Source organism: Mesoplodon mirus (genome assembly GCF_964341445.2).
Source record: "Mesoplodon mirus genome assembly, chromosome: 11".
In the NCBI taxonomy this organism is placed as follows: Eukaryota; Metazoa; Chordata; class Mammalia; order Artiodactyla; family Ziphiidae; genus Mesoplodon; species Mesoplodon mirus.
In genome coordinates this window covers 24,745,496-24,761,066 of record NC_138987.1, presented here as the reverse complement: position 1 = coordinate 24,761,066, position 15,571 = coordinate 24,745,496, and the positions used below count along the sequence as shown (strand labels likewise).

The 15,571-nt window shown below is 41.4% G+C and overlaps 1 protein-coding gene across 3 annotated transcripts in view; it reads right to left on the bottom strand.

The window, feature by feature from the left end:
* The window catches only part of NR1H4 (nuclear receptor subfamily 1 group H member 4), a 74,638-nt gene extending 64,557 nt beyond the window's left edge, over positions 1 to 10,081 (bottom strand). For all 3 annotated transcript variants that reach the window (XM_082636949.1, XM_082636948.1, XM_082636950.1), the window contains exon 1: positions 9,901 to 10,081. The gene's annotated coding sequence lies outside the window, so the exon portion shown is untranslated. The remainder of the gene's footprint in view (positions 1 to 9,900) is intronic.
* Between the last annotated feature and the right edge of the window lie 5,490 nt (positions 10,082 to 15,571).

Below are 15,571 nucleotides of genomic sequence, written 5' to 3'. Positions count from 1 at the left end.
GCTTTACGTATGACCTGCAACTATTCACTTAACACCCTGCCCCCATACTGCACCCTGAGCCTCAGCTGCATGTTTAAAAATCTAAATAATAGGACTGCTGTAAAGATTAAAAAGTAACACTTCATAAATGTTCATATATATAGGGTGACATGTACAAAATTTTTACTGCATTGTTTCCAATAGTAAAAAGCTGGAAACATCATAAATGTCAATCAACAAGAGGTTGGGTACAATAAAGAAATAATATATGCATTATGCTGTAAGTATATTATATTCATAAGTGTTATACAGCACTTAAAATGAATGAACTAAGTATTCATATGGATAAACTGAGAAACTTCATATTGAGCAAAAGAATTAGGTTGCAGAATAATACAGACAGTTTGATAAAATGTATATAAATTTAAAGATATGCAAAACAATGCTACATATTACTACTGATACCCTAATGCAAGGGTCAGCAAACTATGATCCACAGGCCAAATCCAGCCCACCCAGGACCAAATTTGCCCTTTTGTTTACATATTGTCTATGGCTGTTTTCACTCAACAATGGCAGAGTTAGGTAGTTGCAACACAGTCCACGTGGTCTGCAAAGCCTAAAATGTTCACTCTGTGGCCTTTATAGAAAAAGCTTGTGGGACTTCCCTGGTGGTCCAGTGGTAAAAAATCCGCCTTCCAATGCAGGGGACGGGGGTTCGGTCCCTGGCCAGGGAACTAAGATCCCACATGCCACGGGGCAACTAAGCCCACGCACCACAGCTACAGAGCCCATGCACCCTGGAGCCTGTGCGCCACAACTAAAGAAAACCTGTGTGCCACAACTAGAGAGAAGCCCATGCACCACAACGAAAGATCCCGCATGCCTCAACCTAGATCCCGCATGCAGCAACTAAATCCCGACACAGCCAAAAATAAATAAATAAATAAATAAAATTTAAAAAAAGCTTGTGATCCCTGTCTAACCTATAGAGACATGCATGGAAGTGTTGAACCCACATTCAGAACAGTGGTCCAGAATGACTGGGCGGGTACACAGGGAATTTCCATAGCATCTGTAATGCTATCCTTAAACTAGGGGTAATTACAACAAAGCTGATGATATTACTCAGTTTTGCGTGTTGGAAATATTTCATAATAAAAAAGATTGAATGAAATTCTATATGTGAAAATGTTCCTCATCTATAAAGATATGCAAACTCCTACAGGAATTCTCTGTTTCTTCCATACTCTTACACACACACACACACACACACACACACACTCTTGAGGCTTTGAAGAGGAAGTAATTCCTTCCCATAAAATGTCTGGGGACTCAAACTGTGGTCAGTGAGGTGCTGTTGGAAATTTTGAGTGGCACAATGAAATCTATGTTCAGGAAGATTACTATTACGAGAAGGCAGGATGAGGAGGGCAAGCAGTGAAAGAGGAGGAAGATTCAGGAAATTCTCATTCAGGAAGTGAGATGATTAGGTACATAGCAGGGTGGTTTCTGTAGAGATGGAAAGGAAGAGACCTGAGTACAGTGTACAAAGAGGAGGAGGAAGGGGAGAAAGCAGGCTGATGATATGAAGTTTAAGCCTTGAGTATGGGTGGAAGCAGCGACAAAATGTTTATTTTACTTTTGTTTATTTGTACTATGGTGTAATATAAGCCATAACTTAAGACCCAGGATTAATTTCAGAAGTGGTAAGCACTGTTTGTTTTTAATGTGATAAGACACAGAGTGACTGGTAGCTTGGACTCCTACTCTCTGGTTATCAATTTGTACTTGTTTAGATACTGTGTGTCACAGGGAGTTCATGGTGTATGGAGTTCCTCTGATTTAGCACAAACCATTTGCAAGAGACCTTGGAAAGACCCTGCTCCAATTAAATAGCCTTGACTGATTTTGAAGAATCTCAGCTCTCAGAAGATGAAGATAAAAACCAGTTACTTGCACTGGTACCCTATGAACTCTCCACGCCCAAAGTCACCATTCTTGGTGACATTTTTCTCAGATGAACCCAGTTGTTGGTGGCAAAGCATATATTTTGTTGGATATCTATGTAGTCCATTTATATAGGGCAGGAAAAAAGTAAACTTTTTCTAGCCATCATAATTTCATGCCCAGGGGAAGCCCTGGATCCAGCCCAAGGCTGGAAGAATGTTCCTAAGGGAAAAGAGAAAGGAGCGCTAGAAAAAACAGTTTTACTTTTCCAGGGATTTGGTCTTCCCAGAAGCAATCAAACTGAAGTATCGGGGTGGCCAAAAAGTTCATTCGGGTTTTCTGTACGATGTTATGAAATTTTTGGCCAACCCAATAATTCTTTACAGGGCAAAAATACAGATTTAAGAAAATAGATCCTTTCTGATGTGCAGAGAGATTTAAAGGACAACGTGTGGCCAGTAGTGACCACATGTCAGACGTGATGTCCTCCAAATAATATGGTCATTTTGATTGCATTATTCTGAGGGTGGTACCCTATAGGAACTAGATGGCCTTTACTGCTATCATAGTAAACTTTACATTTTTTGTGGAGATAGATTAAAATAAGATCTACCATTTTATGAGTGCTTACTATGTGGCAGCTTTCATGCTATGTTATCTCATTTAATCTATAATAAACTAAGCAGGTATTCATATACACACATTATAAATGAGAAAACTGAGGCTCAAAGAGATTAAGCAACTTTTCCAAGGTCACGCCACTAGTAAGAAGCAGAGTAGGGATGTAAACCCACCAGCTGACTCTAAATTCATGCTTTCTCACACAATGCTCCCACTGAGACTGTCACTCACTGCTCACCAATGCCTAGTGAGGGTGAATTGGCATTTCTGCAAGGTCACGTCTGCCTAAAGCATTTCAACATTAGCTGATCGCATGCACAATTAAGTAAGACTCTCCAGCGTTTGCCTGTTATATTATTTTGTTTCTTTTCAAACTTTTTGCTGTTTCTGAAGTCTCCATTTAAAGGTATACTTCCTTCAGGTGATGTACAATAAAAATGCTTTTAACCCAACAGACCTCTACAGCTTTTTGCACTTCTGTGCTCTGGAAGTTATGCAATGGGGCACAAAGAGTGGCTGACCTTTATTTTTTAACTTGATGTAAAAGAAGCACTTGCAGTAGAGGCCCCCAGGGCCATGAACCTGAAAGTAAGGGCTCCTTACATTTTGTACCCTAGGCAACTCATTTGTCTCACTCAAGTCCCCTTGCTTCTCAGCCTTCTTGACCAGCACTAGCAGTCAAGACTCCAGCAAGACTTTCATAGCACTGGGTACCTCTTTGAGTGTGTGTCTGGTTGTAACTCTCCCTTTGTTTTTTTGGAGATTTGGCTGTCTGTCTCCCCATTGGACCATCAGCTCCAGGACAGCTCACTCTGGATCTCCAGTTCCTAGTCCACTGCCAAGTACATATTAGATACAGAGTTAATACTTATTGATTGAATGAATAAATGGATGAATGAATAACTAAATACATAAATGAATGAATGAATGAATAATATACCTTACTAGATACCCATTTTTAGAATCAGTCTTGTTTAGCCATAGGATAAATAGTAAATAGAGATGTAGAAGGACAGCGCACATAAGAGCTGAAGAAGGACTTTTTTTTTTTTAATCACACAAAAAACCTGACAACTAAGGCTGCTTCCCCACAATGTAGCCCTAATTAGTGAACTGAATTTATTCTTGTTGGAAATCTCTTAAGCAGTAAGCCCCGCACATTTTATAAGTGAATTGACCACCCAGGAAATAGTTTTAATAATCCTCCCAAATCTCCTTTTGTTAATTGCTCTTCCTTGAGAACTACCAGGAATAGTTTTTTTTATCTTCTTAACATTCACTCTTCATAGTCAGGAAAGTTTTTCCCCATTATCTGCTGTAGTCAAAATGGTCAAGAATTTGGAAAAAGTTATACTTTCTCCATGACTGACCTGTCATCTTTTTTCAAATAATTCATTAGATCTTCTGAAATTTTATGACTATTATTTACATAAATTATTTGTTATTTGCAAAAGCAGCCACCACAACTTCTTCCATTCCACGTGCCCTTTTGCAATGAGAGTTTGCCACTACCCATCGATAGGTGAAGGCTATTTCCCCAGCCCTTGAACTGGTCTGGTGACTTCCTTGACCAATAGAATGGTGGAAGTGATGTTGTGAGATTTCTGAGCTAGGCCTTAAGAGGCCTTGCAGCTTCTGTTCTCTCAGTCTAGGAATGCTACCCTGAGACTGTCACACTACAATGACAGTCTCAGGGCAACATTTTTTTTTTTTTTGAAACTTCAAACTCATTCATGAGATAGTTATTAAAATAACACATTTAGGGGAAAAAATCAATACAACTAGATGCCCCAGATACAAAACCTAATGGAGAGAGAAGTCAGCTACCCAAACTGTCCCAGTTGACAGCCACACCAAGACTCCAGACATGAGTGAGTCCACCTTGGACCTTCTGTTCCATTTGATCGTCCATCAGAAAGAGTCCTATGAGTGAGCCCAGGCAAAACCAGCAGAGGAACTGATCTGCTGACTCACAGAAATATGAGAATTAATGAATCATTACCCTTTTAAGTCACTAAGCTTTGTGGTAGCTATTACAAAGAAATAAATAATTGCTACAGAAATTGGCACTTAGAAGGGGGATGCTGTTTAAAAAAAAAAAAGGAAACTAAAACATATGGCTTTGGCTTGGGGATTGGGAGGTGGGCAGAGCCTGGAAGGGCAGTGAGGACACTGATAGTGAGAATTGGAAGAGCAGTGAGGAAATCACTATAGGAAGCTGGAAAAGGAATGGGTCATATTTTGCAGTCACAAAACAATTGGCAAAACTGTCCAACATGTGGTAACTTGGAAGATACAAAATTTCCTAATGTACCTGTGGGTTTTTGTTTGTTTGTTTCTCTCTGGTTTGGTTTGGTTTCAGGAGTGGCAGAGCCTCTTTCCGACTGAACTCCAGGTAACTCTGTGGCTCAGTTTGAGATTAAGGGGATTTCCAAGTAGTATGGTGAATGTGTCAGGTGGTATTTTTAGCTGTTCATGATAAGGTAATGAAGAGAGAGATGGATTATAGAAGGAGCTGTTCATTTTGAAAGCAGAATTTGGAGTAAATACGAAAGGTTCAGGATGTGCTGGGTCAAAAAATAAGACTGTTTTGCATTTTTGGTCTCGCCATCTGGCATAAGAGTCTCAAAGTCAGAAATGACTCCATGGTAAATATCAAATCATGGGTGCAGCTGTAAGATCCTTTGCTAAGAGCTCACAAAAAGTAAGGAGGTACCTAGGAGACCCTCTCATCCAGGTAAAAGAACTTCTAAGAATGTCGGGGCATTATCTCACAGCATTATTTCGCAGTAGTTTAACATGTCCAGAGTAGAAAGTCTGTCTCAAACAAACAAACAAAAATTATGGATATAAGTTTCCAGGCATGGAGTGAGTCCCAGAAGGACTCATAAAAAATCCACAAAGTGTTTGAGCAAATTGCTTTAGTGACAGCAATGCCATCTCAAAATAAAAGCTGAGTTTGCAATCCCTCTCATAAGTAAGTAAAGTCTATTTTCCCACCCTCGAACGAGCTGTTATGATGACTTGCTTTGACCAATAGAATTGTTCTACTTCCGAGGGTAAACCTTAAGAGAACCTTGTGACTTCTGCTTTCACCCTCTTGGAATGATGTCTTGAGACCACCATGCCAGGAAGAAGCCAGGAATGAAGTACTCTAGGAGAAAGAGACTGGGCCGTTCCCATTAGCCCTACTGACAGCCAGCATCAAGGCCCCAGTCATGAGAGTGAGACCTACTTGACCCTCCATTTGGCATCAGTTATGTGAATGAGCCCAGGAAAAACCAGTAAAGAGCCACCTAGCCAACCCACAGAATTATGAGAAATAATAAATCATTATATTTTAAGCCATTAACTTTTGGGGTGGCTTGTTACATAGTACTAGATAACTGATACCATCTCCCAAAATGAACAGTATGGCATGTGGTCTTTTGTCCTACTGGGTCTCAAAAAGAGAGCACTTGCTTAAAAATACTACATTTAGGGCTTCCCTGGTGGCGCAGTGGTTGAGTCCGCCTGCCGATGCAGGGGACGCGGGTTCGTGCCCCGGTCCGGGAAGATCCCACGTGCCGCGGAGCAGCTGGGCCCATGAGCCATGGCCGCTGAGCCTGCGCGTCCAGGGCCTGTGCTCTGCAGAGGGAGAGGCAACAGCGGTGAGAGGCCCGCGTACCGGAAAAAAAAATTACTACATTTACTCTTTAAAAAATGGCACTTCAATGTCAATTTCCAATATCAATGCCAAGTAAATTCATTCACTCACCTATTTATTCAGTCAATATACATTTATTGACTCTGTCAGGTACTGGACAGATAAAGGCAAAAAAAAAAAAATCATGATCCTTCAAGAAGCTTAGTAGAAAAGTCAGGTAAGGGCAACCCAATTAAAATGGTATGGGAAGTGAGAGATTGGCATGGACATATATACACTACCAAATGTAAAATAGATAGTTAGTGGGAAGCAGCCGCATAGCACAGGGAGATCAACTCGGTGCTTTCTGACCACCTAGAAGGGTGGGATAGGGAGGGTGGGAGGGAGACGCAAGAGGGAGGGGATATGGGGATATAAGTATACGTACAGCTGATTCATTTTGGCAGAAACTAACACAATAATGTAAAGCAATTATACTCCAGTAAAGATGTTTTAAAAAAATGGTATGGGGATTGCTATGATAGAGGTAAGCACAAGTCCCTTCAGGAGCACGAGCAAGGGCATTCATTCATTGAACGTGCATTAATTCTTCACTATGTATCAGGCTTTGATCTAGGTCTTGGAAATAGAGGGATGGATGAGACAGAAAAAAAAAGATCCTGTCTTCATGGGGATTACATTCTAATGAGAGAGATGGATAATTTGCAAGTAAACAAGTAATAAGACTTCCAGGGGTGCTAATAAGAAAATAAAGGAGATAAGGGATAAAGTGATGTGGCTGGACACTCTTTCAGAGAGGGTGATCCTAGAAGAGCTCTCTAAAGAGTGGACATTTGACCGGAGATGTGGAGGAGAAGGAGGAGTGAGCCATACAAGGGGGAAATAAGTCCAGGCAGAGTGATCAGTAAGCGCTAAGGGCCTGGGCTTGGGGCACGGGAGGAACAGCCAGAGCCCAATGAGGCTGCAGCTGAGCAAGCAAAGAGGCAGCGTAGGAGATGAGGTATGAGAGTAAGCAGCTCCCTAGGGCCTGTCAACCATGGCAAGGAGTTCTGGTGTGTTCTCAGTGGGAATCACTGGTGGGTGTTAAGCACGGATGTGACTAGGAGAATAAGGGAAGTCTTCCTGAGGGTGGAGGGCTGGTTCTTGAATTTAATCTCAAAGGAGTAGGCATTAGACTAAGCAAAAGGCATGCAGTGGGGATGGTTATGGGAGGAAAATAACATGCTGTGTTCTGAGCAACCATACATTGTCCTCTGTGCTGTAGTGAGTGGATTCAGCTCAAATCAGTGGAGGAAGGATGGCCTATTCAAGAAACAATGTCGGGCCTCCCTGGTGGCGCAGTGGTTGAGAGTCCGCCTGCCGATGCAGGGGATACGGGTTCGTGCCCCGGTCTGGGAGGATCCCATATGCCGCGGAGCGGCTGGGCCCGTGAGCCATGGCCGCTGGGCCTGCGCATCCAGAGCCTGTGCTCCGCAACGGGAGAGGCCACAACAGTGAGAGGCCCGCATACCGCAAAAAAAAAAAAAAAAGAAACAATGTCAAGAAAAATGACTATTCCTTTGGGAGAAAAACATTAAAGGGTCCTATCTCGTATCATTCTTGAAAAATAAGTCTCAAGTGGATCAAAGATTTTTAAAATGATAAAAAATTATTGGGAGAAAATATAGGAAAACACCTTTATGATCTCTATGAATTTAGAGACTGAGAAAGACTCATTAAGCAAGAAACAAATAGGAAAAGAATCAATTTGACTACACTAAAATCAAGAAGACAGAAATCAAGACACCATAAACAAAACTAAATATATGAAACAAACTGGGAGAAAATGTTTACAACATAAATAACAGCCAAAAATTAGTACAAACAATATATAAATAAGTCCTATAAATAAAAGCAGAAAAGATAAACAATCCAAGGGAGAAACTGGCAAAGTATATAAAGAGGAAATTCACCAAAAGGGAAATACAAGCAGCAGATCACAACAACCAGGGAGGGTTCACCAAGTCTTTAAGATGCTGATAACTGAAGTCTCCAATCAGCTCTCCTAGACTGACCCTTGGGTTAGTGCTGAAAACTCTCCACTCCCTCTCCTCCCGGTATAGTTATTAGACAATACCCTAAGAGCTTTTGGGAATCTTCACAATTGTGCTGGGTCTTAACAAATCGCCTCTGTCAAGCTGAGACATTTGTGGACTGGTTCACCTGCTCTCCCATCATTCTAGATTTCAAGTTCTCCTAGCCTCCAACAATATTGGGGTAGCAAGGAGAAGACTTTGGACTCAGAAAGACCTGCCCTCATATTCAGATCCTGCTACTTCCTAACTGTGTGACCGCAGACAGGTTACTTGCTCTCTTTGAGCCTCAGTTTCCTCATCTGTAAAATGAGTATAAGAACGTCCATTCAGGGTTATTGTGAGAAGGAAACAGGCTATTTAGGCAAAGCCTGTGACATGTTGGTACACACTCTTGCACATACACAGTTCTTTTCTTTTCCTTCCAAGCACAACTATTGAGTATTCCATGAACATATGGCCAGATTTTGGAGGTGTGGAAATAAGAGGAAGGACAGGGATTACATTATTTTCCTTCTCCAGCTTGGGGGAGAGGGCAGAGGTGTGTGGTGGAAAACAATGCTGCAAATCCTGATGAAGGGTCTCAGGACAAGAGAGTCTGGCCAGTACTTTATCAGCTAACTCGGAGTTGCATCAGTCATATTGCAACATTCTCAGCAAAACAGATAAGTTCACGGTGCAAATGGCACAGGTCCACCATTTGGAGGGTGGGGGAGATCAAGACGTCTATCACTTTATAAAATCACAGCTAAAAACCCAGAGTTGGCTTTCTCTATCTCTCTTGTCGATACCACTGAGTGGTTCTAAGGCAGCATCAGTGGCATCATCCGATTTCTTTAAAGCTCAGGTGAGTTTCTCAGACAAAAAAATCCAGCATGAGTCATTTGCATCCCCTTCCCCAGCCCCTCCCTTCTAAATAAAACTCAGTTAAGAGAAATGACCCAGGCTTCCCTAATAGTTGTCTACTTCCTTGGCAGTAAGCAGACAAAGAGATGCCTTATCTGAATCTGACATTCAGACCTTGGACAATTTTAATAATAAAGTTCTTCCTAACATTTTCCATCTTATTTTAATATTTCCATCTGATACTAACATAAGAAATGGAAAACAATAGAAACGTTTACAGTAGAAGTCAAAAGAGAAAGCTTTTAAAACCCACTCTCCTCCTAGGAAAAAATTTCATTTCAATAAAGCATAGCTTAAATGTCATCCTAGTTCTAGATCTGAAGTCATCTGCCATTAGTAATATTTCTCAACTCACATCAGGATTTGATAAATCACAGCACGCTATACAGGTGAAATTGCCTATGGAATCAGAACAGAGACATTTCTGAAATTTACAGACACTAGTGATTCTCCTGGGCAACCACAGTGTTAAAAAGATATTCCTAAGTAATTTTTCAATAAGGAAATCAACTTATTTTTCAATTAATTTTGACCCATTAACATCTGCTTCTTTGTTTTTGAGTTTCTTTTACTTTTAAAAAATTATCAGAATTTACATCAAACTCTACCAACTTAGAATTCATTCATCGACCAAACTTCCTGATGCTAAAGAGAAACTTCCAATGACAGTTTCTCCTCTGCTGCCTTGAGATGGATACCACACTCCCAGAGGAATTAGATACTCACTCGGATTGTCTTAGGTTGGCGATGAACTGTCAAAGCCCTGGGAGGATTCTGAGTCCAGTCTTCCTCTCCAAAACCCAGTGATTTTGCTACAAATGCTCAGAATCTGATTTTGCATTGGGGCGAGTCCAGGAGACAGTGGGGTGAGGAGGAGGGAGTTCCAGCAGGAGCTGTGGCCGATCACAGGCGGCCTTCCCACCCAGCAGCCGCATCTCTGCCTTGGCTCTGTTCCTCATGGACAGAGATTAGTCATTAACAATCCTTCCCCTGCTAAATGATATAAACATAGAAAGGAACCTTGGGACAGCCTCGAGATTCCCAGGACGAACTCCCAGAGCCCCTGGGTAGGGATTGTGACAAAGCGGGGGAGCCCTGAAGCTCGCCTTTTAAAACACTTCTCCGTAGGCTGCTTTTTAGGGTCCTGAGTACCCAGATTTCTGCACACATCATCTAAAACTGAATTGTCATCTTCCCTCCCTCTCTCCAATTGCTTTTAATAGCTCCACCACCTCCCAGGGACTGAAGTTAGCAACTCTGAGCCTTCTTGACCCTTCCCTCTCCCGGGCTTTCTATAACAAGTAATAACAGATTCGTGTGGATTCTATCTTTGGACTGTCTCTTATTTCCAGCCCACTGTGTTCCTCTGCTAATTTGGGCCTACTGCAGCTTCCCTTCTAAAGAACACTGTTGGTTGGCCCCATAACTCGTCTCTCCTTTTCTTTTTCTGTTTTCCAAACTGCACAGCAGTGTAAAGCGTAGGGCTCTGGTCAGATACCTACCCATTTGTTGAAACCTTGGGAAAGACACTCAGCCTCTCTGAGATTTGGTTTCTTTGTCTATAAGATGGGAATAGTGTAACTATCTTACATGCTGTGGTGAAAATTACATGCATAGTTTAAAATACATAACATGTTTAGAAAAGTGCCTGGCATACAGCGAGCACCGAATAAATTTTAGGCACTATTGTTTATCAATTGAACAAATACTGGTTGTCTGCACACTAGGTACCCAGCAGCTTGGTAGACGGTCTCCTAATCAAAAATCTCCAATAGATTCCCATGGTCTAAAAAATATACTCTAAATGCTATGGCCTGACGTATAGAGCCCCCTCCACCCTGATAGCCCTAGTCTACCTATCTAGCATTTTCTCACATCCTGTCTCTTCAGAGACCCCAACCTCTTGCCCACCTATGCCAAGCTCTCCTCCCTCCATGCCTTTGCATGTGCTCTTCCCTTTACATTAATAGCCTTCCTTTCATATCCACAGACCCATCTCAAATGCTGAGTCCCCCCTGAAGCCAACCCTGTTTCTCATCTGCCCCTATGGTGTCCACCAAACGCCCCTCATCCTTTATTTATAATTCTCTCATTGTCCCTTAATTCCTCTGGCTTTGTACATTATAGTTACCTACTTAGCTCTTTGACAAGAACAAAATTTCTGGAGGACAAGCACAGTAGCAGACTTGTCTCTGTATCAATCCTTGGTCTTAGCACAGCGCTTCTCATGGACAAAGTATTGTATAACTATTTTTTAATTGAATCAATGAGTGAGCTGAGAAAATGATAACTTTCCAAAGTAGCAAGCCTGTGCACACACTTGGGGTGTGTGTGTGTGTGCACCAATGTCCCCCATTGTAAAGTTAGTGGAAGGCCTATGGTCAAATTTGTTAGGAAAGCTGTTTTTTACTTCTCTTATTAAATAGCATGTATAGGTCCTGCAGGCTCAGACTCCCTACCCCCGCGGGCTCCCTCTATACTGAGCACTCCACCCACACCCTTTCTCACAAGGAAGAGGGGGAGCCCAGCCCTTGTAAACTCTCCCTTGCCCATTTGAAGAGTCTTTGCCATGACATTCACTGGGCTCTGCAGCTCTGGGCTGCCCGAGAGGCTCCTGCAAGACTCCCAGACAAATTCTTCTTGGATGGTGAGAGACTGTGTTATGATCTCATTCTCTTCATCAGCAGTGGAAGGTATGGGTTGAGGACACGGACTCTGGAGCCTACCACCTGGGTTCAAATCCCAGCTCTGTCACTTATGAGCTTTGTGACCTTAGACCTTTCACTTAACATTTCCATCTCTCAATTTTCTCATCTGTGAAATGGTAATATAAATACTACCCATTTTGTGGTGTTACTGTAAGGATTAAATGAATGAATATATGCAAAGTGCTGGTACATATAGAGTATCTGATACACAGAAGTGCTATATAAGCATTAGCTGCTATTGTTTTCTCTGAGCATTTCACACAATCATATTTGCATGATTGGACTAGATCTAAAAGATCTAGAGTGAAAGGTATTGAGGAGGAGAAAAGGGAGCATTTCAGGCTAAGGAAAGGCTCTGAGGCAGGAGGTAGCTTAGAGGATCCCATGAAGCAAAGAGAAGGCCAATGTTTCTCAACTAAGAGTATGGAGGAGACTTGAAGAAATAGGGGTAGGACAGGTAGGGGCAGTGATGTGTTGGGAAGTGTTTAACAATGAGCTCTCAGAGTTGGGGATACACACACACACACACACACACACACACTCACACATACATATACACTCACTTATTTAAACATTTTCTGATATAGCAGATGTTTAACACACGTTTCACAAATAATAATAAAATATACAATTTTGTGAATTATAAATTCCAGGTGGCCAACTGATTCTCACAGCATGCTTTCATTGAGTTTTGCAGAACTCTTGTATCGGTAGCCAATTTTTGGCTGCCGTTCAAGCATGATTTGACAAATGGAATTGCATTCCATTCCACTAATTCCTTCCCAATACACTTATTTTCCTGAAATCACACATGCGATGTACCGTTAAACTCTTAGTCTTACACAAATTGCATTCATTAAACTGGACCCTCTTTCAGCTCCAATACTACATAGGTTGGAAATTCACTCATTTATCAGAAACATAAACAGCTTCTTTGCTGAATTAAATAACAGTTTTCAAATACTGGAAGAACATTTCTTCAGTTTTTTGTGTGTGCTCTTCACAATGTAAATAATCTGTATTATTAACATCTCCACAACTTAGACCAGAGGTCAGCAAACTTTTTCTCTGAAGGGCCAAAAGTAAATATTATAGGCTTCGTGGCCTCATCTGGTCTCTGTCATATTTTTCAACCTTTTAAAAATTTAAAACCTCTTCTTAGCCTACAGACTGTACAAAAACATCCACAGGCCAAATTTTGTGCACCGGCCTTAGGTTGCCAACCCTTTAGACCAGTGGCTCTCAATGGGGAAAAGAGGGGGCAATCTTGCCCACAGGGGATATCTGGCAGTATCTGGAGACAGTGGTGATTGTCACAACTTGGAGGGAATGCTAGTGGCATCTCGTAGGTAGAGACCAGAGATGCTGCTAAACATCCTACAACGTACAGCACATCCCTCTAGAACAAGGAATTATTGTGCCCCAAATGTCGATAGTGCTGAGGTTGAGAAACACCGTGTTAGACAATCACCAAAGCAGTAAATGGAGTACTGACTTGTGGATTTTGCTCATATCCATGGTGTAAATATTCTCATTGTGGCCAATTTCAAACTATTAGTGTGATGTCACTGAACAGACTTGGGAAGAGATATACAGAGGCGCACTGTTACTTAGGGTTTCCACTGTTCAGATACAATAGATGTGAATAGCTATGAGAGCATAGACAGTTGTGAAATATAGTAAAATAATTAGAATGTGATGAGTTTTAAGTATTTATTACCTTTGATTTAAAATGTATTTAATTATAAGTTTATGTAATTTAACTTTTAATGGTGACTATGTTTAACAACCAGTTCAGAAAAACCTGAAAATTTAAATTAACCATTGGCTCTCTGAGCCAGGGCAAGCTGACTCAGCACACCATTGGGGGAATGAGGGCTTCTTACGTGTTGTCCTTACAAGTTAGGAGCTACCAAGTACTATCTCCATTTTTCAAATGAGGAAAGTAAGACTCAGACATTCAACAACTCATCAAAGCAAGAAAGCTGGGCTTTAAATTTAAGTTTGTTTTCTCCAAAGCTGCTATATTTTCTTCTATATTTTGTTCCACTATCAACCTAGGCAAAGTGAGATCAAAATATTTATTCTATGAAATGCTTCTCAATACTGGCTTATTTTAATTAATTGCTGAATAGAATAAAGATGAAGGAAGTCATTAACATATTGTTAGTGACCAACTCTGGAATGGTATTGAGTATATAGTAGAAAAGTCATTCTGCCAAAAAAAATGATCTCCGTTCATAGATGTTATTTCTTGGTTAATATGTTGGCTTCCTTATCTTCTCCAGGATTCCTCCTTTTTTTGAAAATTTCTCCCCCCAACCTTAATGATTGAGTTCACCCCAGATCAGGGACTGTAAAAGATCCTGAAGCGAAAGGGAAGTAGAATGGGTGAACTTTGGATATTGGTGTAGTGAGGGTGCAACCCCACCTAGGAAGTCTGAGTAATCACCAGAGACAGAGAACAGAGCCAGGGCACTCAACTTCACAGGGTGGTGACCACAGGGGGACACTGAAATGCACCAAGGAAGGAAAGGAGGGAGAGCTTGGATAATCAAGCTGGCCTCTTTTCCTACTGGCTCAGACCTGGCTGTGAGCATAAATCTCTGCCCCAACTTTGAATCTATCAGTGTGTCTGCAGTGGTCCTTACACTATAGCTTTGAGTAACCGCTTTTCCCTAGTAAGGCACCACAACCTTCAAGAAGCTGTGCTTTCAGAAACAGAAAACATTTTCAAGACGTAGGACAACGAGGGAGGGGCAGTGCCGAAAGAATGGGTGTTAGTGTCAGGGGCTTGGGTTTGAGTCCTGACTGGTCCTGCCATATGACCTTGACTGGTCTTGCCATATGACCTTGAGCAAGCCAGTCTCTGGGTATTAATTTTCTCCCCCACCCCTAATAATAACAAGAAAAGAATGCCTATCTCATAGGGTTATTGTGAAGATCAACATGAAATGTCACATGAATATGTGTGGTACAAAAATCAAAGGGAAGCATCTGGCAGGCCCCATTAGATGTGAAATTTTCCAGAAACTAGAAGCCCTATAGGGACTCCACCCACTTCTGTATTCAGCTATTCTAAGTGACTCACTGGGGGATTCCCTGGTGGTCCAGTAGTTAGGACTCTGTGCTTCCACTGCACGGGGAATGGGTTTGATCCCTGGTTGGGGAACTAAGATCCCACATGCCACATGGCAGCCCAGAAAAAAAAAAAAGCCTCTAAGTGACTCATTGAAATCATTGGGTCTACAATGGAGAGAGAACCCTCCTGTAAATGTTGAAGAATACAGCTGAACCTTCATCTGAACCTGGATGGCCAGTCCTAATGCTCAAACTTTTTAAAAAGAAAATACTTACAACCTGTTTTGTGGAATATATAACCCATAAGAGAAAACATTACTATATTTTACTTAGGAAGATTCAAATGAGTTTCTCCACTCATCCTAGATCAAATGCACTTTGCTTTCTGTATCTTCCCTGCCCCTCTATTTTTTTGAGGAGTCCTTTGTTGTTGTTGTGTTGTTAATTACACATGTGGTTATTGTCATGTAGAAAAAATAGATAATCTTAAAGAAAATAAAATTCACCTATATTCCTACAACCCACATATTCATAGAATACACTATCAAAGCTGTGATATATTTTCTTCCAGACTTTTAAGGAAAAATAGATACACCCAAGTCTTCTCT